Raw genomic sequence first — 23,678 nt, forward strand, 5'->3', positions numbered from 1 at the left:
GATAAGTTGCACCGGCATTTTTAAGTCCAAAAGGCATCATTATCCAACAAAACGTACCCCAAGGAGTAGTGAAAGCGGTTTTGAATTGATCTTGAGGGTTAATAAAAATTTGATTGTATCCTGAAAAACCATCCATGAAGGATAACAAGGCATGTCCTGCCGTAGAATCAACTATCATGTCAATGTTTGGAAGAGGAAAATCATCTTTTAAAGAAGCCTTATTTAGATCCCGAAAGTTGGTACACATTCTTATTTTGTTATCTGGTTTAGCCACAGCAACAATATTTGAAATCCATGGGGAATAATCAATAGGGCGGATAAATCCAACCTCCAATAACTTTTCAATCTCAGCCTTAACAAGCAGAGCCACCTTAGGATTCATTTTTCGAATCTTTTGTTTCACGGGCTTAGCATCAGGAACTAAGACAATGTTATGAGTAACAATCTTAGGATCTATACCAGGCATGTCAGAGTATGTCCAAGCAAAGATCTCGGGGAATTCATGCAATAAATCTTCATATTGTTTTTGTTCCTCTCCATCCAAACATTTTCCAATTTTAATAACTTTCTCTTTATTGCAAGGGTCCATCTTAACATCAGTGGTGTCACTTATGAGAAGATTACTTTGTTGAGGAGTATCCTTTAGCTGAGGGAATTCTTTCACAATCTCATCATTATCCGTCTCTCTTCCAAAGTAGGCTTCAGTGTTCAAACAATAAGGGAGTCCCCTATTGTGATGATAACGAGGAAGAGTGTCATATGCTCCTAAAAATTCAGCTAAAGCATCATCGGTAGGGAAAACGTCAAAAGCACAAGCACACAAAGGATCCCCATCAATGTACTCGGGGTGTTGCATTGATAGAGAGGTAGAAATAACATTAACACTAATGCATGGTCTTTTAGAAGCTTTAGTGCGCTTGCAGGGATTATAGCCAAGTCCAAAGGCATAACTGTGAAAATTAGTCTCTAGAGGAACTTTTATCCCTTGTTCATGAACACCACAACCATTTCCATGATACCCATGCTTAGCAAAAATGTGAAAACCACGACCATAACGATCAGCCATTTCAGGAAGAGAAGGTGGTTTTTCATAAGACAAAGAATCAAACTCTTCATAATTAGAGGTGTGAGGAGAAGAAGTTTGAGAAGCGGCCACAAAATTATTACTCATAGGTTCGAGTAAGATTGATTGATTTTTAGCTTCTTCCTTCTTTTCAACTTTAAGCTCTCTAGAAGGAACCTTATATTCACCTACAAAGGTGGGATTAAAATCAAGAGATCCCCAATCGTCTTCTTCGAGGATCTTCCCAGGATCAAAATCCTTCTTATGTGTAGTTTCAAGTCGAGAAGAATCTTCTTCAAGAGCTCCAGACTCATCCAAAGAATTTTGATCATCGGAGAGCGAGGATTCACCGATAGGTATCTTATTTAAAGAGTCATCACTAGATGAGGACGGCTTAGAAGAACCCCCCTTGGAAGTAGATGTTTGCAAACAAGCTTGAAAATTAGTATCACCTATCAAGGTATATGTCTTATTGTTATAAATAAATTTAACTTGTCTATGAAATGTAGAGGGGGCAGCTTGCATACTGTGAATCCAAGGTCTCCCTAGTAGCAAGTTGTACATTAGATTTCCCGACATAACATGGATAGGTGTAGGCAAAGTAACCGGCCCCACTGTGATGGGTAAGGTGATAGTACCTAATGAAGTTTTAGCCACATTATCAAAGCCTCGAATAAGACGAGAGTCTGGTTCAATTAAGGATGTATCCACATTCATCTTATGCAAAAGATTAATGCTACACACATTAAGACCAGAGCCATTATCTACTAGTGTTCATCTTATAGCAGTGTCTTTCATGATAACCACAATCATCAAGGGATCATATTGATGTTGGATTTCACTAGTAGGCAACTCATCTTGGGTAAACACAATTTGAGCTTTAGGATTCATCACAGAGTTAACCAAAGATGCTATATTACTAGATGTATTTGGTGGAGGAACATTCAAATCTTTCAAGGCATCTTGTAACATTCCATGATGAGCGGAAGAAGTTTGAATCAAATACCAAAGGGATATCTTAGCAGGGGTAGCTTTAAGTTGTTCTATGAGATCATATTCCTTACTAAGAACTTGCGAAATATGGGGAGCTTGTGGAAGAATCGATTGAGGATTCGGAAGAGAAACTGAGATAACAGGAGGAGGACTAGGCTGCCTATTATTTCTGGTATGATAAGTATGGGCAACCGCATGATAACTCTCTCTAGTTATTTGCTTGGCATAACTATAAGGACTTATAGGTTTTCTTCCTTGCACAATGATGATTGGTTTATTTGGAGTACGAAAGGAATCATGATCATACCCTCCTTGGACAGTAAGGAGAGGTGATTTAGGACCTTGAAAGGTGGGAGAAGGATAAGCACCTTGGACTTCAAAGAGAGGCTTTTTATGCTCATTCAAGTTTATCATGTTAACCAATTTAGAAGTCTTGTTCTTGTTTAAAGATTTCGATAAAGCCACAAAGTCATCAAGAGCATCATCCAACAAAGCATGATCATATCTATTAAAAGGTTTATCTTTTGATTCAAAAGGAGACATCTCCTCATAGAGGGGATTGTTGAAAACAACCATGTTACTAGATTTAGTGGAAGAGTTGATAGGAATGTACCCTTGAGAGGACTCATTCAACTTATCTTCCTCATCGCAACGAAATGGCATAGTAACAAGGTTTATGAGTTTTTGGTAAAATGAAGGTTTGGTATTTTTAGGGTTCAAAAACTCATCTAAAGCTTCATCTAATTCATCTTGGCTATACTCATAATAATCATCATAAGCATGAACATTTTGCAAATAAAAGTCTGACATTCTGAAATAAAAGTTGCATAAAATTTAAACATACAATGTAAAGAAACACACTCTCTTTTTTTTTTTTTTTCTTTCTTCTTTTTTTTTTTTTTTAATGAAAATGAAATGAAAACACACTAAATCTAGATCTAGATCTAACAAATGCAATGCAAGAAGAAGCAATGATAGATTCACGTCGGGTTCACCAAAATGTGTGGGGGAAAAAGCAAGAATAGGTTATCATGCCCTAATCCTACCTCTTGTCACACACTAGGAAATACGAAAGAGCCTAGAGGTATCGCACAATTGGCTACTTCTTTTTGTGAAAGAGAGAGCCACGGGCTACCTATTAGGGTTTCTATTCCTTTGTTGTTATTGAAAGGTAAGATTATGCAAGTCCAATTCCTAACCCTAAAATGTAAGTATGAACTAACAACAAGATTGCAGAATTGAACTTAGACAATGGAAAGTTGTAAACACAAGGATAAAACAAGAATGCAAATGCATACCCGGAGTCAAAATCGGACTGAAAATGTTCAGAATGGGGGCGCAGGCGCCACTGTCCTGAATCTGCACCTGAAACTGCACCGGAAACTTTTGTTTTGCACTCTAGAACACTGTCGGAAACTGTCGAAAGTGCTGTCTGTCCGGAGGACCAGGGTGCCCAGCACCTCTGTCCCAGGGACCAGGGTACCCAGCGCCCCTATCCTGGTAGGACCAGGGCATCCAGCGCCCCTGTCCCAGTCTTTTTCTCTACAATTTGATGCAAAGTGTTGTCTCGACCTGTTCTCTCCGGATCTGTATCCTGCGGCATCGTCCGAGTCCCGAAACCTGCACTTATATCTGAAAAAGGGTGTATGGGCGGCTATATAGGGTTTTGCCTTAGTCAAACCCCTGCTTCAGTGATTTCCACCTCCACGAATAGCCAAGTTGTTTTGTAAAATGTATTGTGTGTGCAGACCTAGTGTGTGTGCAAGGTCCTAAAATGCAAGAAAGCAAACTAGAGCAACCTAGAAAGTAAACCCTAATTGCTTGTAAATGATAATGTAAATGCTCTAAATCAAGATGCAAAGTGATCTAAAGCATGAATAAATGAGATATTGAAGCTTTATGCAAAGACATGAAAACAACATGAAATCATACCCAAGCCTCAAGGGAGAGGTACAAGCCAATCTTCAGTCGGTAATCTCCTATTGTTCTTCAATGTCTTCCAAGCCCTAAATGGATGAAGGGAATTGATAAATGCTTGATAGAGGGATGTTGTAAGATGTTGAAGTCTTCAAAGATCTGCTCTTTCGCTGCATATGAGGTTCCTCGAAACAAAAATCCGATCCTTTCAAATGAAGAAAGAGAGCTCTTATGTATGAAACCCTAGGTCGCAATTTCATCTTTTGGCCGACCTAGAGATCGAATATCTCGCCAATTTCTTGGGGTTAAGCTTTATTTTATGATTTGATCGCGCTCCTAAAATTTTGGGAAAAATGTCCAGGACCGTGTGCACTCCGGGCGCCACGGTCCTGACAACTTTTCACCAAATTTTTAGGGCCGTCAGATATGATGTTTTTAGAGAGAATCCCGAAGTTACAGGTGATTTTGAGATGTTTTGACCCCCGAAATCAAGCCCCCAAGTTCAAAATAGGACTTAATTAGGGTTTTCGATTAGATGATGCATTGGAGGAATAAAATGAAAGGGGCACGCTTTAATGAAAGGGCCCGACTTTGTGATATGGAAGATGATGAAATAGAACCTTTAGACCTAATTAATTTGATTAATTAAGTGCTAAAGGGGAAATGAAATGCAAAATGCAACTGCGCCAAGGCGGGTGCTAAACTAGGTGTTAAATTGTACCGCTTTAGCAAGTGCGTACAATTTATGATGTTACAATGCCAATATGTTCACAAAGGCAGTTCCATAGGAGAAGTTGATTTCTTCATCAGTTTCTGTTGGTCTTCTTGATTGATAACTGTGGAATTTATACCAGTTGAGTCCTAGTGTTTTATCCAGTGGATGTTGCATGTACAGTTGTGTCATGTAGTATCAGTCTCCAAGTGGGAGATTTTTGAAATGTGGTGGTTGATCAGCAAAGTACTATACACTTAGCACGTATCCTCACTGAGGTCGGGGGGTGGCAGTCCCTGAGAAAAGTGGGGGTTCGGGGGCGGGAGCCCCCGAGAAAAAAAATTTGGGTATTTTTTTTTTAATGAAAACCGACATTGTAATAAAACCCTAAAAAGGCCGAATTTGTTTATGCCCTAAAAACGCATGTTATAAGCGGCTGGGATGCTTAAGGCATTGTAATGTTGATGTACTATTTTTTCTGGATAATAAGAAAGATTGGACGGTTGTGTATGGTGGACGTAACCCATTCTGGGTGAACCACGTTAAATCTCTGTGTTATCTGTGTCCTATTTTATTTCTTTATCTTTTGTATTTAAATTTGCATATAATTGTTAGTTCATATTTGCTTCGGAATTGGTTGAAACCCTAACAAATGAAAGTGTGGAAAAGTACAAAGCTAGGTTGTAGTGAAAGGTTATTCCCACATAGAGGGAATTGATTATGGTGAAATATTTTCTCATGTAGCAAAGATGACATCTATCAAATTTATTTTTGTCACTTGCACAACATATGACTTTGAGATTGAGTAGATGGATGTGAAGACAACATTCCTTCATGGAAACTTGGAGGAAGAAATCTATATGTCCCAACCTGAGCATTTTGTAGTAAAAGGTAAAGAATCCTTGGTTTGCAAGTTGAAAAAGTCTCTTTATGGTTTAAAACAATCACCTAGAATGTGGTACCAAAATTTTGATACCTTTGTGTTGTCATTGGGATTTGTATGATCAAAATTTGATCATTGTGTGTACTACAAGACTGAGAATGATTGTTTTCTTATCATTTCTCTGTATGTGCATGACATGTTCATTGTGAACGATAAGGGTATGATTTTTTATTTAATATATCAATTGTCAACATGTTTTTAAATGAAAGACTTAGGTGTTTTTATGTATATTCTGGGGATGGAAATTAGTAGGGATAGGAAAAATAGAAAGCTTTGGCTAAGTCGAAGCAAGTACATTAGTATTGTCCCAGAGAGATTTAACATGTCAGATTGCAAGAAGCTAGTTGTTCCAGTGTTGCAAGGAATGAATCTTTATGTTAAATATTGTGCAAAATATCCTTATGAGATGGAGGAAATGGCCAAGATGCCCTATGCAAGTGTAGTTGGCATCCTGATCTATGCAATGGTCTATACTAGGCCAGATATTTCCCAAGTAGTGGGAGTGCTAAGCCAGTTTATGGAAAATCCAGGAAGGCTACATTGGGATATTGTGAAGATGGTGTTTAGATATCTGAGAGGTACTTCTCAGTATGCTCTGTGTTACCATGGTAACTTAGTTGGAACATAGAGGACTATCAACATTCAGGGTTATGTGGATTCTAATTGAGCAGGGGACATTGATAACAGAAGATCCACCAATGGATATTTTTTCATGTTGCATAGTGATACAATAAGTTGGATGAGCAAGCGACAAGCTGTAGTTACTTTGTCCACTATAGAGGCAGAGTACATGGCAGCAACTTGTGCCTATCAAGATGTTGTTTGGCTTAAGTATTTGTGTTCTGATGTTGGGTTTAATGCAGGGCAGATTTCTATCTGTTGTGACAGTCAGAGTGCCATTTGTTTGGTGAAAAATCCCACTTTCCATTCCAGGACAAAACAAGTTGACATGCAGTATCACTTTGTTTGTGACATGGTGAAAGATAGAAAGGTTCATCTTGAAAAGGTGGATACTCTAAATAATTTTGAAAATGCATTGACCAAACTTGTGAACACAACTAAGTTCAAATGGTGTGCTAACTCTATGGGTCTTGGAGCCCATGATTCTCTTTAGTATCACAGGTTTTGGAGATTCCAGTAAGTTCTTCATCAAGTGGGAGAATGTTGAGAATGGTTGTCTCAAACTTACTAGTTTAAATCTCGATAAGATGGCATTTGGTTTCTGCAGTGATCAATTCGATTTGGAAAATGTTCATATTATTGACTAGCTCCAAAGATAGCTGAATAAATTTTGTGTTATATGTCATTCAAAGTTATGGTCACGTGAGATGGCGGGAAAGAAAGAAATTACCTCTTTTTGTACCCCGTGCAAGCAAAAGACTAAGGCGACTGAGGTCGCGAGAAAGCGGAGGAAAGAAGACTTGGTCTTCTCACTAGCCCACAAGGCACTAAGGACCACAAAGAAAGTGTCGTGGGATAGCGGGGGATAAGATACTTTGTCTTTCTCACCACCCCACGTCTTTGAGAAGCTCATGGGAAAAGTGTCATGGGCTAGTAGGACATTGGACTTCTCCACCATCCCGCATAGTAAACAAGGACCTGGTGATGGTGCTATGGAATAGTGAGAGAGAGAGAGAAAAAAGCAGTCTTACTCTCTTTACCACCCCAAAAGGTATCTGGGAGTTCCCAAGAAGTCCCACAGGTTAACGAGGAGGTAAGGAGAATTTCTTTCCCCGCCACCCCGCAACTTAAAGAAGAGCATGTAGGAATTTTTGTGGGGTAATAGGGATGCAAGGAGATTCACTCTTCCCACCATCACGAGAGGTATGAAAGTGACTACGCTCGATAAGTTAAGAGCGATAGAGATAGGGACCACAACCGAGTGTGAAACAACTTGCTGAGTTATATGACGATGATTGGTCCAAGCTGGAACAACTCAAAGGATGCGATGTACAAAATATTGCGTGTGTATCAACTGTCTAAACATCTAAACATATGAAGAAACTGTTTTAGATGTTGGTTTATCAGTTGGAGGATGGTCAATTGGTGATTTTGTTGGGTACTGAATTGTCAACTGATTGTGGATGTAATCTTCTGAATTGCTGCCAGAATAGAGACTAGATCAGAGCTTGAAATTTGTAACTTGTATGTAAATTGTTTTTTTACTGTAATACAAGAGATACTTCTTTGGTGTGTGGGTTTTCCCACGTGAATTCTGGTGTACTTCGGAGTGTTTGTGATTTTTCATGTTACTTTGTTTTCCTTGCATTGTGTATCTTATTGACTAGAATATTTGTTATTAAATTTGTTATTAATTCACTTGATGTATTTGATATTTGTGCTAATGAAGTTCAAGGAAGAGAAGTTGTTAGTAAATTTTTAAAAGTGTACAACCTCGTGAAAAGAGAGCCCATTTATTTAGGCTTTGTGATTTCACAATATGGATTAAAAATAGAATTAGAGAAAGTAAAAGTAAATTTGAAATGGCCTTTTCCAAAGGCTATAATTGTAACAAGGATCTTTCATGGGCTATCCAATTTTTATAGGTAATTTATTAGAAGTTTTGTGGTACTTTTACATATGACACAAAGATAGTGCAATATGATAACAAGTTTCAATGGATAGCTATAGGAGAATATAATGTTTAGTTGTTGAAGAGGAAATTCATAGAACAACATACACTCACATTACCTAATTTTGAAAAGGTATTCCAATTTTATTATGTTGCAAGTGGGACAACCATATGCACTGTACTCATCCAATAAGATAAGACCATTGCTTATTTCAATGAGAATTTAAATGAAGAAATAATAAAGTATCTTATTTATGTTCAAGAATCCTATGCAATACTACAAGATCTAAAGAGGTGCATACATTATTTATTACCTAAATAAATTTTTTTCTTCACTAATTATCAACTATTATAGTGTACAAAAAATTGAGGAAAAATCAATAAAAGGAATAGTTAATGGGTAAAATTATTTCAAAGTTACACTTTTATTTTAAAACATAGGAGTGAAAAAACTAAAAAAGTGATAAATTGTTTAAGTAGACAAGCTCTTGTGTTGAATTAGGTCTAAATGGAAATTACTGATTTTGATGTAATGAAAGTATTTGTATGAAGAGAACTCAAAATTTAGGAAAGTTTGGGAAAAATGTAAGAGCTCAATAGTTATGGAGACAACTCCATGGCTAGTTTATTTTTAAGATAGTGTATAATTGATGTAGGGGACTTACCTTACACACCCATACACATGCTCTATTACACTAGATCAAGGGTTACTCCAGCCAATATTCACACATAACATAACAAAGAGAATAACTCCAAAAATTGTAAGAAATAGCTTGCCTTCTATTTCTTAATAAAATAAAATACAAATTCACCAATTATAAAATATTATCCACTTAGGCTTTACAACTCTACAAGGTGGAGTCACAAGCTTTACTTCTTAAGCTCTTGAAAGGACTCAACTTTGAATGATCCACTTAACTCTAGATTATCCACTCAACTTTGGATGATAAAACAACTAGAACAAGCCCCAATTTATAGCTCTCTTGTGACTCTTGGAAATCTCATACCCCCTCTTGATGAACAACACATGGCCATCAAAGAAATTAACACATATCTAATAAGAGACTCTACAACTTCCCCAAAAGGGCAACTCATGTGGTGGACACAAAAATGGATAATTTATCCATGTTGCCTTATAATTATTGTTAAAATACATCCCCTCATGAAAATTACAATTTCTATTTGACATAGGCCACAAATATTAAATTATTCCATTCCCCTATGTCCCCTCTTAACACTTTCCATGGTATGTGGAGACCTATAATATCTTGTATTTTAATTTTATTCTTGTAACCTTAACTGAAATAAGAACAAATATTGTTTTTGGTGAATATAAGATTTCCCTACATCTTTGGATTCTCTTGAATCATTTATTCAAGGGGGAGGAGTAGTACATACCTCAAGGTTCCATGAGGTATAATTTTTTTTAGGAGAAGCATATTGGTGTTCTAGCTCATCACTTTGGGAATGACAAGACTTAGGCACAATTCTCTAACACATATTATTAGCAATGGATGAGAATGAATGTGAATATATTTATGTAAAGGTGTAGAATATGTTAACATGTAAATGAAAAAAATTCAAAACATTGTAATCTATCAACATCACCAATTTCAAATAAACCATGGGAGATGATGAAAATAGATTATGTTCTCAATTTATTAACTCACTGAGGTAAATATTCTATATTATAAAAAAATAAAAAGGATACATAACACTACATATTGTTGGCTATAGGATAAATTTTCTTATAATGTGATCTATTATTAAAAGTGTTGGCAATTGACACTCAATTGGTTGGTTTCACTATGTTGTCATTGATGGCAACATGGTAATTTACTTCGGCTTCATATTTTGGGTTAGTTGTGTACTGGCAAGCACTTCACAAACACTTCACCGACACTGACATCGACAGGTTGGAAGGAATTCTTTGGTCACTGGTAATGCAAACCAACATGGTTTAGAATCAGGTTATCGGTATTGGAGGCCGACATCTGTTGGATCCAGCATCGGCAATTGTTTTTGATAGTCATGTATTTATGTTAACTAGCTGACATGCATATTGATATTGTAATTATCTTTGTAAGCTGACATAAGGAATGATAAATTGTAAAGGGTATATAGGTCAATTGATTAGATCATTTTGATATATCATAGAAAAGTATGTAAGGTTATGGAATGTAAAGGAGATGTGAAACATATGAGAGAGATCATGTATGTGAGGATATTTATGTAAGGGTTATTCCGGTAAGGGTTTAGGGTTTCAAACTAGAACTGACAGAGCTTAACCGGAATTGTATTCAGGCATAGAAGATGTTATCTTTGCAATTCGATCATTTCTCCAGATTGTAGTCTAGATTTGTATGTAGTTAGTGAGGCTCCTTTTGTGATTGAGCAGTGTGCTCTAGGTTGTAAGTCTTCCTGCAAGTGCAGGCCCCTATATTTTGTAATATCTCTTCATATGGCCAGTGGATTGATATTGTGGGTCACAAATCCCACCATGGTTTTTCCTCTTTGAGGTTTTCCACATATAATTCTTTGTGTTATAGTATTCATTTATGTGATTGGCTTATCGGTTGCTTTACTTCTTTCAATTCTATATGTACCGGTATACCGATTGGTGTATGCATGTTTTAATAAGGTTAAAATTGAATATTCTGGTAGAACACTGATTCACCCCCCCTCTCAATGTTCTTGGATTCCAACAAAAAGTACAAGTAGGAGCCAAATTTCAAATTGTACATGGTAGAAACATTAAAATATTTTGTGAGTTAAGGAGCACAAATTAAATGACTAAAAGAGGTGTTGGGTATGAGAAAGTATTCCTAAGGTGTAATATACTTCAAAATATTTTACCAAAATATTATGGTTTTCATCATTTAAGTTGCACATGCATTTCATCAAATAATTTGCATTTACTGAAAATGGAGGAATTATGCAAGATTTATTTTGACAAAAATTTTATAGGACCAACATGATGAATTATTTGATTTCCAAATAAAAAATTTCAATAAAAAAACTAGTCGCATATAAACATGAAAATTTATTGTTACAAATTACTATATACAAAAATATATTTCAATTGATATTAGATAAGATATAAAACTCAAATCTTATTGTTGACCTTTAAAATATAATTAGTAGGAATCCAAAACAACAATTAACTAAACTTAGCACCCTTTTATTGGCTTTTCATTAAAAGAATGTAGAAATGTCCCTCTTTATTCTTATGGTAGACCTAAATAATTTATAAAAAAAATTAAGTGGTATGACAACCTTGTGTTCAATAGTGACTCTTTTGAAGAACAATGATAGATATAAATCATCCTACAAGGTATGCATTGAGAATTGACAAATCTCTTAAAGCCTATAAAAAATTCATCAACCCTTTGTTACATGTTTTTTTTTCTCTTCCCAAACTAGCACAATACTCAAAAGGACAAGTCAATTGTCTTTTGAGAGTCCTAAATTATGTGAAATACATCCCAAAAATGTTGTGACTACTTGTTTCCAACCCCATGACATATCTTATGTACTATGTGTTAATTTAGACAATAGGTGACCTCCTTGGTAATCACCTTTTATTAGTATTTATCCCAAAATTAAATTCTTAGGGACCCATGCCTTTGTTGTTGCAACTAAAATAAATAAATAATATGTCAAGTGACAAAAATTGATAGTAATGAAAATTGTAAGTTGAGATAAAGCATCCTAGAATGATAAATGATTAACTTTCATTAGACTTGGAGGCCAATGGGACAAGGAAACTTCTTCCAAACAATAATCTTAACTCTAATAATTCATTCAATAGCACTTAGCATCATGAATATGAAGAGATAGAAATAAGGCAATCACACTATAGAGAATCAACTTCCTTGAAAAAAAATTATTTCTCCACAAAATTTCATAAATTTATTACTTATGAATTTCTATAATTTCATATAGATAAATCAACTTATTTCAATTTCTTGTCTGCAAACATTCAACACAAATCATGATCTTGTATGAACCATGATGTATTGGCTAAGGAAGATCTTTCACTTTCAAAACCATCTATTTGTCATACGGTTTTCATCTAGGGTTGCATAAATCTACTCAACTCCACAACTAGAGATTATAGAATAGATCAAATACCAAGAATGAATCCATTGGGCTCCTCAATCTCCTTCTAAAACCCCCTATAAAAATTTATGGAAATTATATTTTAAAATACTTTTATAAATAAATATTCTATTTTTTGCTCCATAAAAGTCACTTTATAAAATTTTCAACTTAATAACATAATTAATTAAGTGTAAGTTGCTAAAAAAATGAATATAAGATAAATGATTTAATTAATTAAACAAATTTATTTTTTATCATAGAGGCTAAAAAAGGGAACATTACAATCCTCCCTTCCCAAAGATTGTTTTTCCTTAAGTAATCTCCACTTGGTCACTTACTCAATCTAGATAAAACTCTAACATAATAGGATCCCAAATTAATATAGGAGGTTTGTGTATCTTCTTGTTCAGTACATTATGATACATCACACCTAGAAATGGACTCATTTGATAGTCCAATTAAAACTATAGAAATATTATGCAAGTATCTAGCAAACTCCCTAAACATCAACTTTGCTCTCAATGTTTCTGATGTGCCACTCTAATAAACACTAACAAACTCGCGAAAATATTTTCTACTTTCACTTCTGTAGACCCTAATTCATGGCCATAAGCATGCAAAACTATGTTATTATGTATTTGCTCCATGGATATGCCACTAACATCCTCAATAAATTCACCTCTCATGTTATGCAAATGAGAGGTTATTTTCATATCCAAGGCTATGTGGGTAACATTCAAAACTAAGAGATCCAATTCTATTAGTTGTAATTTGGTGAGATAACATGTGAGGAATACTCTTCAATGACAACTCTTTCCTCTTATGTTGAAAATTTAACTCCATGTGTAGTGTCCCTCCCTGATTCATCTTTTGATTTATGCATCGGTCGACTTATCTAGACTCCTATGTGATGTTTTGGATTGATACTTATGACTTTATCTATATCTCAGATTCTTATTGATGATGTTAAACATTTATATGGACATTTGATATATGATGACTTATATAGATGATGACATATCTTTGGTTATTATGATGGATGGATTACATTGCTTATGAGGTTATGATGACATCTTGATTATGCTAACCCTACTTCATGGTTGTATTGGATGAGATTGGTTATGATGGTTGTGACTGTCTTACTACTATATTTGTGATAGAGACAATCTCATACCACTCATTATGAGCATGATATGACGTTGTGATTCACTTCACTTTCCTAATCATTTATGATATACATGCTATTTGTATATGTTGTCTTGTGGATAATGGCAATTGCAAGTTTGTAGGAACTAGACATCGACTCCACCTGGTCTTACAGGTTTGAGTGTGTCTTATCACAATGGCAAGTTGAATGGAGATGGCATGAATTCCTACCACATGCTCTAGGTTTAAGTTGATTCCCATGTCAATTGGTGTCTCAGTTTGAGTTGCAATTGGCGTCTTGTGTTGAGTTGTTCGACCCTGTGTCAGGTTGCCTTGTGATGTTATGATTATTTAATTAATTAATTACTAATTGATTTATATAGTTTATTAATGTTAAAATTAATTTATTATATAGTTTGGATATTTAGTTATTATTGAGTAATCTATTATTGATTATTAAAGTTATTTTATTTAATATTTATTAAGCCTTGATTTATTGGTCGATTATTATTTGTTATTTATTATTTATTGTTTAATTATTTTATTATTTGAGCCTTTGGATTTATTGTTTTATTTATCTGGTTTGTGACTATATATTAATTGGGTTTTTATATTTTATTGTGCCCATAGTTTATTTATTATTGGTTATTTTATATATATATATATATATAGTGTTATATTATTATATTTCCTTTTTACTATTTAGGTTATTTAAATATTATATCTTCTACCTACCCTATTATTTTATTGGATGTGAGAATTGGGTAAGTAAATAATATTATTTTATATTTCTTACCTCAAATTCGAGAAAGGGTTGGCATGAAATATAGTATTTTCAATTATTTTGTTTGGTCAGTTTTATTGCATAGTTTTTTAATGCATTTTCATAAATATGTTTTCTGATATTTTGTCCGAGTTGGTTAGTTGGAGATTTTTTGTGTTCTTGGAGATTCCATTGCTTGAGGCTTGGATTTTTCTTGGTCAGGCTTTGGTTTAGATTTGAGTTACATCGAATTTCTTTGCCATAACTTCTAGTTTTCCAGGTTAGTTAGATTTTATCCTTTTGTATTTTGTTTCAGGAAAGATTGTCTTCCCTGTGTGTGAGAAAAGATTGTCTGTGGGAGGGCTCTAAGGATAGTTGTGAAAATATTATTTATTAAGTTATAATGTAATGTATGGGGCTATAATATATTTCTATGCAAATTATTGTTGAGCTTTGACGTGAATGGCTTTTGTAATTATTCCCTATGATTGCCATGAGATCCCTGTTCACTATATGGTATATGCTTTGAGATGATTTAGAGTTTTCTCCTACCTTATTGTTCCATTTATGTTAAATTTATTGGTTGTAATCTCAGTACCTCTGTGAGTGTTGCAAGTTTCATACCTTTTTCTATTGTTGGGAGTTTGTTCCTTTATGTTAGAGCAGATCCTGTGAATGATTCAGAATCTTTTGCTATGCCTTGAGCTTGTTTATTTACTTATTTATGGTATAGCTCCTTTTTATATCTATATTACGCTCATTTTAGTTGGCTTGGAATCAAATTTGAGTACATATGTATTTCTGGGCATTTCCGTGAATTTTCATTTCTGTTTGTAGTCTATTTCTTCTATGTTTTAAATGCACAATAAAATCGATCAAATGCGCAACAAAATTGATCAAATGCGCAATAGAATTAATCATATAAGCAATAGAATTGATCAAATGCACAACATAATTGATCAAATGTGTAGCAAAATTAATCATATGCACAACAGAATTGATCATATGCACAACAGAATTAGGCAAATGCACTAAACTGCCCTATTTACTATTTTGTGGTCTTTTTCTCAGTTTGCGATGACTTTTCTGACTTTTTTATTTGTACCAAAGGTTATTTTTGGTATCTTTGTGATTTCCTAAGTTGGATATTGTTTAGATTTGGATATATGATTGTGTTTTGGCTCCAACAAGAAGTTTTGTTGCGTTGTTGTTGAGGATGTATTGGTCTAGCCCCAACAAGAGGATGTACATCTTGCTATGGAGGGTTTTATGTTTTGGCTCCAACAAGTTGACTGTGCCTTGTTGTTGAAGACCTAATTAATTAGCTGAGTGAGAGGATATTGCCTTTTTTTTTGTTATTGATGATTATTTGAGGCTTTTGTTTTATATTTGTTGGCATTTTAGCTATCGTTCTTTTTGTATATGTATATGTGGAAGTTATTTATTGGATGATAATTATTGAGCCTCCTTATTGATATTATTGTATGTGTCACCCTAAGGTCTTGGAACATGGATAGGGGGAGTGGGATTTCATGTGATGATCGTAGGTCATGAGAGAATAGGTTTCCAAGGGGTTCCTTGTAAGGATGCTTGGAGTCTAGACCACCTGAAACACATTGGAAGTTTTCTTGATTTTAAATAAGTGACAACCATAATAATTAATTAGTTAGGTTGGGTAATTAGGACTCACTTGATAAGATAATAAATGGATTTTGGGCCCCATCTCATAGCCTTGGGTGGAGACTCAGAATGAGCTAGGAAGACTGTGGAGGCAGTAAACTGAACTCCCTTGCCCTTGATTCTCTCATAGGTTGAGATAGTTCCACATGTCTATCAGGGGAACGGGTGGAGATCTCATAGTGTCAAGTGGAGATCCTGAAGTATTTATATATTATACCTTTCTTTGTGAGGATAGCATGTGATGAAACTCTTCTCTACATGTACCATTCTTCTTATGCCATGATTGTTGATATGCCTCTAGGAGTTTAATCTCTTTTGATTTAGCCATGTGATGTGATTTGGTTATTTCTTCTTGTGGTTGTCTCCTTGTTATATCTCTTTGGTTGTTAGGTTTTATCCTAGGTTAGATTGTGTGTGAGACTTTGTGTCATCTCCTAGCATGGGGAGTGGTTTCTTTGGTTCAACATGGTCGAGTGGTTTGGTGCCTTCTTCCTTTGGGATGTACTTTGTTGGAAACTCTTGTGTGTGGATGTGGATTCTTACCTCTTCAGCTTATGGATGGAGTCTTGTAGCATATTGATGTAATATGATTCATATGGTATTTTCATTAGTGGATATTTTGATATGGATGTATTTGTAGAGAGAACTGTGTATCTTGATGATTTTAGGTCTTGTATTCATATGCAAAAATAGATGATGCAGTGAATTATGATTATGATTCTTTTAATATGACGTAATGTTGTAATCCTTATTGTATCTTGGATATTGTTCATTAATGGAAAAGAGGAATTGGATATATGGTTTAATAAGTTGCCATTAGCTAGTCTTTAATGATAAATGAGTGTATTATTAATCTAAAAAATAAATTGGAATAGATGTGTGGTAGTTGTTATTAGAAAAAGATTAATGATGTTATTGTGGATTTTTTCTCCATTGTGCTATTTTTTCCCCACTCGAGTTTGGTTTTCAATGCTTTTGCATTTGCCATGTGTTGGCACGATTCTCATCGTTCAAGCCTTGATTTTCCCTTCGCTTAGAGGTTACGATCAACTGATGCGTGGTAGGGTTCTTCTTTGCTTTTGCATCACTGGGCCCATAGTTATCAAGTTAGAATTTCTTGTGATGCATGGCAGCTCCCTGCTAGGTTTCTAATTTGCATTTTTGCCAGTTTCTAAGTCTCCCCCTCTTGTCGCTAGGTGTTCCTTGTAATGATGGTAGAGAGGTCTCTACATCTACTTTCTAGGTAGTGGATTATTTTCTTTCCAACAGTAAGCAATTCAAGGAACATTCGTGAAGCTTTCTTTGATCCGATTTATAGAAGATTTAGAGGTGGTTACGCTAGAGGTCGAAAACGGTCTTCCCCTTTACTCACCTTGTTGTTTTGTGAATAGTGGTGGTGCTTCTAGCAACATATCTCATTTATGCCTTCTCTATTTCCCAACGTCGAGCCATTAGGTCCTACTCTATAAGAATCTCAATTTTTGCCTTGTGAAGGGTTCAAAACTTTTAGTTGAAAAGATATAGACAAGTATTGTAGATAGGAATTCAGCCTTTAATCTATGATTCTATTTCTGAAGATGTAATAATCAAATTGTGTCTGTGACCTCTATTATTACTGTTATTCAATGTGCATTAATAGTTTTTTGTGCAAAAAATAAATTCCAACATAACTTTAGAAATGTATACTTAGCCTCTATCAGTTAAACTATGTTTTTGCACTTGTTATCTAGTGGATACATGGTGGATATTTCTTTATGTTAATAAAATATTTGATTATATCTTGATCAATATTCTAGGTGTTGGCATTGTGTTGTCATTGATGTCAACTGGTATAGGAGTACCTATCGGCATGAGAGATGTATGTGCAACACTGTCAAGAAGGAGTACAGGTTGAGATATCTTGGATATCACCTTGTGTTGTAGAACACCGTAAGGTAAGGAAGATGACCCTGGGAGTCACCGGTACATGGGTTAGTGCCTAACATGTGTGGATGAAATGGTACCAACACAATGTATCATTAGCAAGGAAAAGATGTCAACTGATAAGTGTTGTGTTGACAGTCTGCGGTTACCAAGGATGGGCAAGAAGGAAGGGTAGGATGCTTGGATGGTGTTTGTGATGAAGAGGCAAAATGTTACCTGAATCACATCAACACTGGAGGAGAAGAATGAATGGGTCATAGGTATGTTGTAAGGTTGCAAGATAGAAGGACTCCCACCTGATGAAGATGCATTCATCATGAGAAGCAATGGCTGACAGTGAATGTGCCCACACCGGATCGCATGTCCCTATTTGAAGATGTGTTGCACAAACAAGGAAGTCACATGAGTGCATTGGAGGATGCAGAAGACAAGGTGTCACTTCACCGGTAAGTGGAGCTTATCTCCTATTATGAATTGTGTGTATTATAGTTTGGTGAGATAAGAGTGAAGAGGTAAAGGAGAGTATTTGAAGGCTCACACTGGATCCATTGGTGAAACAAAAGGAATTCCTCAAGAGCATGAGAAAAGGGTTATGCACTAGACTGACAGTGAAGGCATGTTGATATGATGGTACAGAAGAAGTGTGATGTGTTTGTCATCCTGAGAAACCGGTTGTGATATGGTCTGAACTGATCAAGGAGAAGGCAAGGCTGAGCAGGTGCAAAAAGAGGAATGTAGTCTGACTGAAGATAGTTTCTGGTGAAGGTTGATGACAGAGTGTCATCAAGAGTGCTAATCGGTATGTAAGTCCATCGGTAAATTGGACAAGGTATAGATGCAGATGTCTTCCCACCTTTTGGGAATGAGCATGCTCAAGACAGACATGTCTAGAGACCAGTCAAGATGTTCCACCGACAGTTCAGCATAATGCAGACATGATGAGTTAACCGATAAAGTGTGAGATACCAGCAGGGTTTGTATATCGGTAGAAGTGTTTGGTCAGTGATCGTACCTGGACCGACATGAAGAGTCAAGATGGCAGTTTCTCGACATGGATGCCACTTGGAGTCAAGGTGGTGAACCTGCATATGGATAAAATATGGAATGTACACTGACAAGGTAGTTGCAAGGTTGGTTGACATTAATGGAAGGTCCCACAAATCACGGGACATGTTGCAGAAGTATTGTAGGGGTTTGTGGCTCGAGGTCTGAAGGACAACTATGTCTGAAGGACAACTATGAGCCAGCTGAGAGTGATTAACGAGATCGAGGTGGATGAAGGAAACAGTAGAACCAAATCTTGGTGTTTGACCAAGAAACCAGTCGATAGGGTAAAAAGAAGATCGTCAGAGATGGAAGGCATGATCTAGGAGGCGCATAAATGGCGAAGTTGTGCAGCTAGCAGTCTAGAAGATCAGATCGAATAGGATCTGATTGGATTTGGTTTTCCTCGAGGATGGTGAAGAAACCCTAACCACCTAGAATTTGAATTGGCTTTTGGTAGGAAAATGAGTCTATAAATATGAAGGCAAAAGACATTGTGAGGTGCTACTACTAAAGAGAAAAAATATATACCTTACTTCTGCATGTGAGAGAAAATCAGCCAAGTGCTCAGAGAGTATCTGAGATAAGAGGGAGAGTGAAGAGAAGAATTGGTAGTGGTTATACCAATAGAGAAAAGTTAAGAGAGTTGCAGAGAAGGTAGATAGTGGATCGACAAAGTTTAGCACTGGTAAAGTGCAGAGTAGTGAGGAGGAGATCCTACAGAGAAGAAGAGTAGAAGGGGTGTACCGGTAGGGCTTACCAGCAGAGAAGCAATAGGAGAAGAGTAGCAAGAGAAGTGAGTCGGTGTTGCAGAGAAGGTATCTCACCAGCAGAGTAAGGTATATGAAATGGTTTCAAGATTCACTTGTAACAAGATAACTACTTTTATATTTGAAGTTTTCTTTAAGAACATTGACTTGTATCTCGGTGTAGTAGCTGTAGCTCCTTTGGGTTGTAGCCCATAAAGTCAGGGGTTGGTGCTCCTTGAGTATGTTGGTATTTTGGTATGGTTTTGTCATTGATGTCAACACCTGCTAAATACACCTACTTTGGAGATCCAGCAACATTCACTGGCAAACAGTAAACTATGCAAACAGTTACCGGTATATGGTTAACCGGTAGGATATAATGTTCACCGGTACCTACATTGACATGGAAGACACTTGGTAATGTCGAAGACATCATGTGGACACTTTACTTTGAAGTAATAATCATTGGTATATTCTCATTTGCATATTTGCTTTTACCGGCAAATAGGTCCAAGTTATCTAGAGTTACACTAGCAGGTTTATCTTTTCCAGATCAGCATGGCACGCTATGGAGATGATTTATTATTGTTGTAAATGCATTAAGCCAACATGTTCAATCGGTTATTGCATCAGATATAGTATTGTTTGTAAAATGTTTTTATTGTAATATCTTGTAGAGCTGACCTACTAAAATTGGTCTTAGGGTATGGTATAAATGTAAGATCTTATTTGTAAGATCAAGTGTGGAATGCGAAAAAGATCTAAGGAAAGGTATATGCGAGATCAAGCAGGGATATACACGAAAACATCATTTGAAGGTGAAGTTAGGTTTTTGTAGAAGCATATCAGCATTACACCGGTACTGAATCCAGCATATGAAGATGTTATTTTGTGCAATACATTCTCATTGGATTTAACCATCCAACTATAGTCAGTGTGACTCCCATTTGTGATTGAGCAGTGAGCTCTAGGTTGTTGGCCTTTCTACATGTGCAGACCCCTCTTGTACACTTACTATTTGCAGTAGTATCATCTGATTGTGGGTAAGGTTTCCCACCGTGGTTTTTCCCCTTACAGGGTTTCCATGTACAAATATTGGTGTCATGTTTTGTGGATGACTTTGTGCTTATGTTTCATGCATTAATTCTTACCGGTACAACAATTTTTTGTTAACATTGTCCACCAGCATACTTAACTAATTTACCAGTATTAAGCATTAAGTTGGTTAATAAGTTTTTGGTTTGAATTTATTAGACAACTGATTCACCCCCCCCCCCCCTCTCAGTTGTCTCCAGGACCTACAATTGGTATTAGAGCCTAGTCCTCTTTTTGCAGAATTTTAACAACTTGAGGAGATCCAATGTCTACTAATTATTTCAGAAAGGATAGTCCTAAACTTGATGGAACCAACTATGGGATATGGAAAATCAGAATGGAGACACATCTGAATTGCATTGGTAAAGACATCTAGGAAGTTACTAAGAATGGTTATATTGCTGTTGTAGCTGGTCAGACTGCTCCCATTACTTTAGCCAAAGATGAAGAAAATGATTGCAAAGCAAAAGAAGCACTTTTGAGCGCATTATCAGATCAACAAATCATGGGATTATCAAATAGATCCACTACAAAAGCTATTTGGGATCATTTGGAAACACTAAATGAAGAGGATTCCACAATCAAAATTGCAAAACTTGAAAGCTTCCGAGTTAGGTATGAACATCTGAAAATGGAAGAAGATGAAAGGATTTCTGCTTTTATGGAAAGAGTAAATGAAATTGTTTTGGGTATCAAATGTTGTGGAGGAACCTTGAGTGAAGATGAGATTGTTTCAAAAATCTTAAGAGGTTTACCACCGGCATACAAAATGAAGGTTACTGCTATAAATGAGTTGAGAACAATGCCTAATACATCAGTAACTAGGGATACATTGATTGGAAAACTTTCAGCTTTTGAAATTGAGGAATTTGGTCCTGTTTCTACTATAAAAACTGATTTGGCCTTCAAAGCATCAACATCATCTGCTCAATCCTTCGACAAATCAGACTGGAGAGCCTTTTATGCAAGAGAACTTGAAGAAACCAAGAAGGAGAATGAAGAGCTTGAAGAACTTGAAGCACTATTTGCAAGAAAAATGCCAAAAGGTCCAATTGGAAGTAAGTATGAAGGTAAAGCACCCTTTAAATGTTTCAACTGCAATAAGATTGGTCATATGGCTTCAAGATGCCTTGATAGACATGCTAGACTAAGAGAAGAAGCTAGAAGGACATACAAACCTAATCCTGAATATCAGAGATGCAGATTTAAGAAAAACAAAGATAAATCTTGTTACATTGTCGATGAAGGTGTGACTGATGATTCTGATGAGGATCCAGCAAACAAAGGATGGGTCTTTGTTGCTATAACAGAAGATCAACCGGTACCTATTGCTCAACCAGTAGAACAAGCCCTAGCAGCTAAAGTTGAATCCAAGGATGAATGGATTATTGACTCAGGATGCTCACATCACATGACTGGAGACAAAGGTAAATTCTTGAACTTTCAAGAATACAATGGAGGTTTAGTAAGATTCGGAGATGACAAAGCCTATTCAATCAAAGGTAAGGGTTCAATATCTCTTGATGGTAAACATAACACTAACAATGTCTACTATGTTGAAGGATTAAAACACAATCTTTTAAGTGTTGGTCAATTAGTTGAGAAAGGTTTTCAGTTACAATTTAAAAATGGAAAATGCAAAATCATGAATAGAACTGGTTTGGAAATTGCAACCGGTAATCAAACTAGAGGTAATATCTTTCATTTGAATAACAGTGAAAAGGCATGCTTAATTGCACATATAGATGAAAGTTGGCTATGGCATAAAAGACTATGTCATGTAAATTTTGATTGCATGATAAAAATCAATACTTCTAAGGCAGTTAGAGATCTACCTAAAATTGTGACACCTCAGAATACAATTTGCAAGGAATGTCAATTTGGAAAACAAGTTAGAGCTAGTTTCAAAAGTATTCCAGAAAAATCCAATAATGCTCTTGATTTAATTCACACTGATTTATGTGGTCCAGCTAGAACTAAAAGCTTACAAGGTGATAGATATTTCATGCTAATTATTGATGATTATTCTAGAATGTGTTGGGTTACTTTTCTCAGAGAAAAATCAGAAGCACTTGGGAAGTTCAAGCTATTCAAAGCAATGGTTGAAAATGAAACCGGTAAGAAAATTAAATGTTTAAGATCAGATCAAGGAGGAGAATTCACATCTAGAGATTTTAATACATTATGTGAAGTAAATGGAATCAAAAGACAGTTATTAGCACCTCGGACACCACAACAGAATGGAGTTGTTGAAAAGAAAAACAAAACTATTTTGGATGCAGCAAGAAGTATGTTATCTGAAGCAAATCTACCACGTGTACTGGAGAGAGGCAATAAGCACTGTTGTCTATACATTTAACAAAGTTCACATCAAAGGTGAAACCGGTAAGACCCCTCATGAACTATGGTTTGGTAATACTCCTACTCTTAAGTATTTCAGAATTTTTGGAAGTAAATGTTATATTAGAAGAGATGAGTATATTGGCAAGTTTGATCCTAGAAGTGATAAAGGAATATTTCTTGGTTATCCATCTAAGAGTAAAGCTTATAGATGTTTTAATAAAAGATTACAAAAAATTGTTGAAAGTACAAATGTAAAGATTGATGAACAATTCAGAGGAACTTCAAGGTATATAGACTCTGAACCAGTAACAGAAATTATGACAAATGAACCAATAGTAAATCCACCGGTATAGAATGATGATCCAGTTACTCTGGCATCATCAGAGGATTCCACAGTAATTGAAGAACAACAACAGACTAAGACACCCCGATATGTAAGACTGAATCATTCTAAAGATCAGATAATTGGAAGCAAATTTAAAGGAGTCATGACTAGAGGAAGATTGGCGAATGAAGAGGTATGTTTTATTTCTCAAATTGAACCATTATCTATCAATGAGGCATGTGAAGATAAATTTTGGATTAAAGCTATGGAAGAAGAATTAGGACAAATTGAGAAAAATAATACTTG

Source organism: Cryptomeria japonica, chromosome 8 (assembly GCF_030272615.1).
Source record: "Cryptomeria japonica chromosome 8, Sugi_1.0, whole genome shotgun sequence".
In the NCBI taxonomy this organism is placed as follows: domain Eukaryota; kingdom Viridiplantae; phylum Streptophyta; class Pinopsida; order Cupressales; family Cupressaceae; genus Cryptomeria; species Cryptomeria japonica.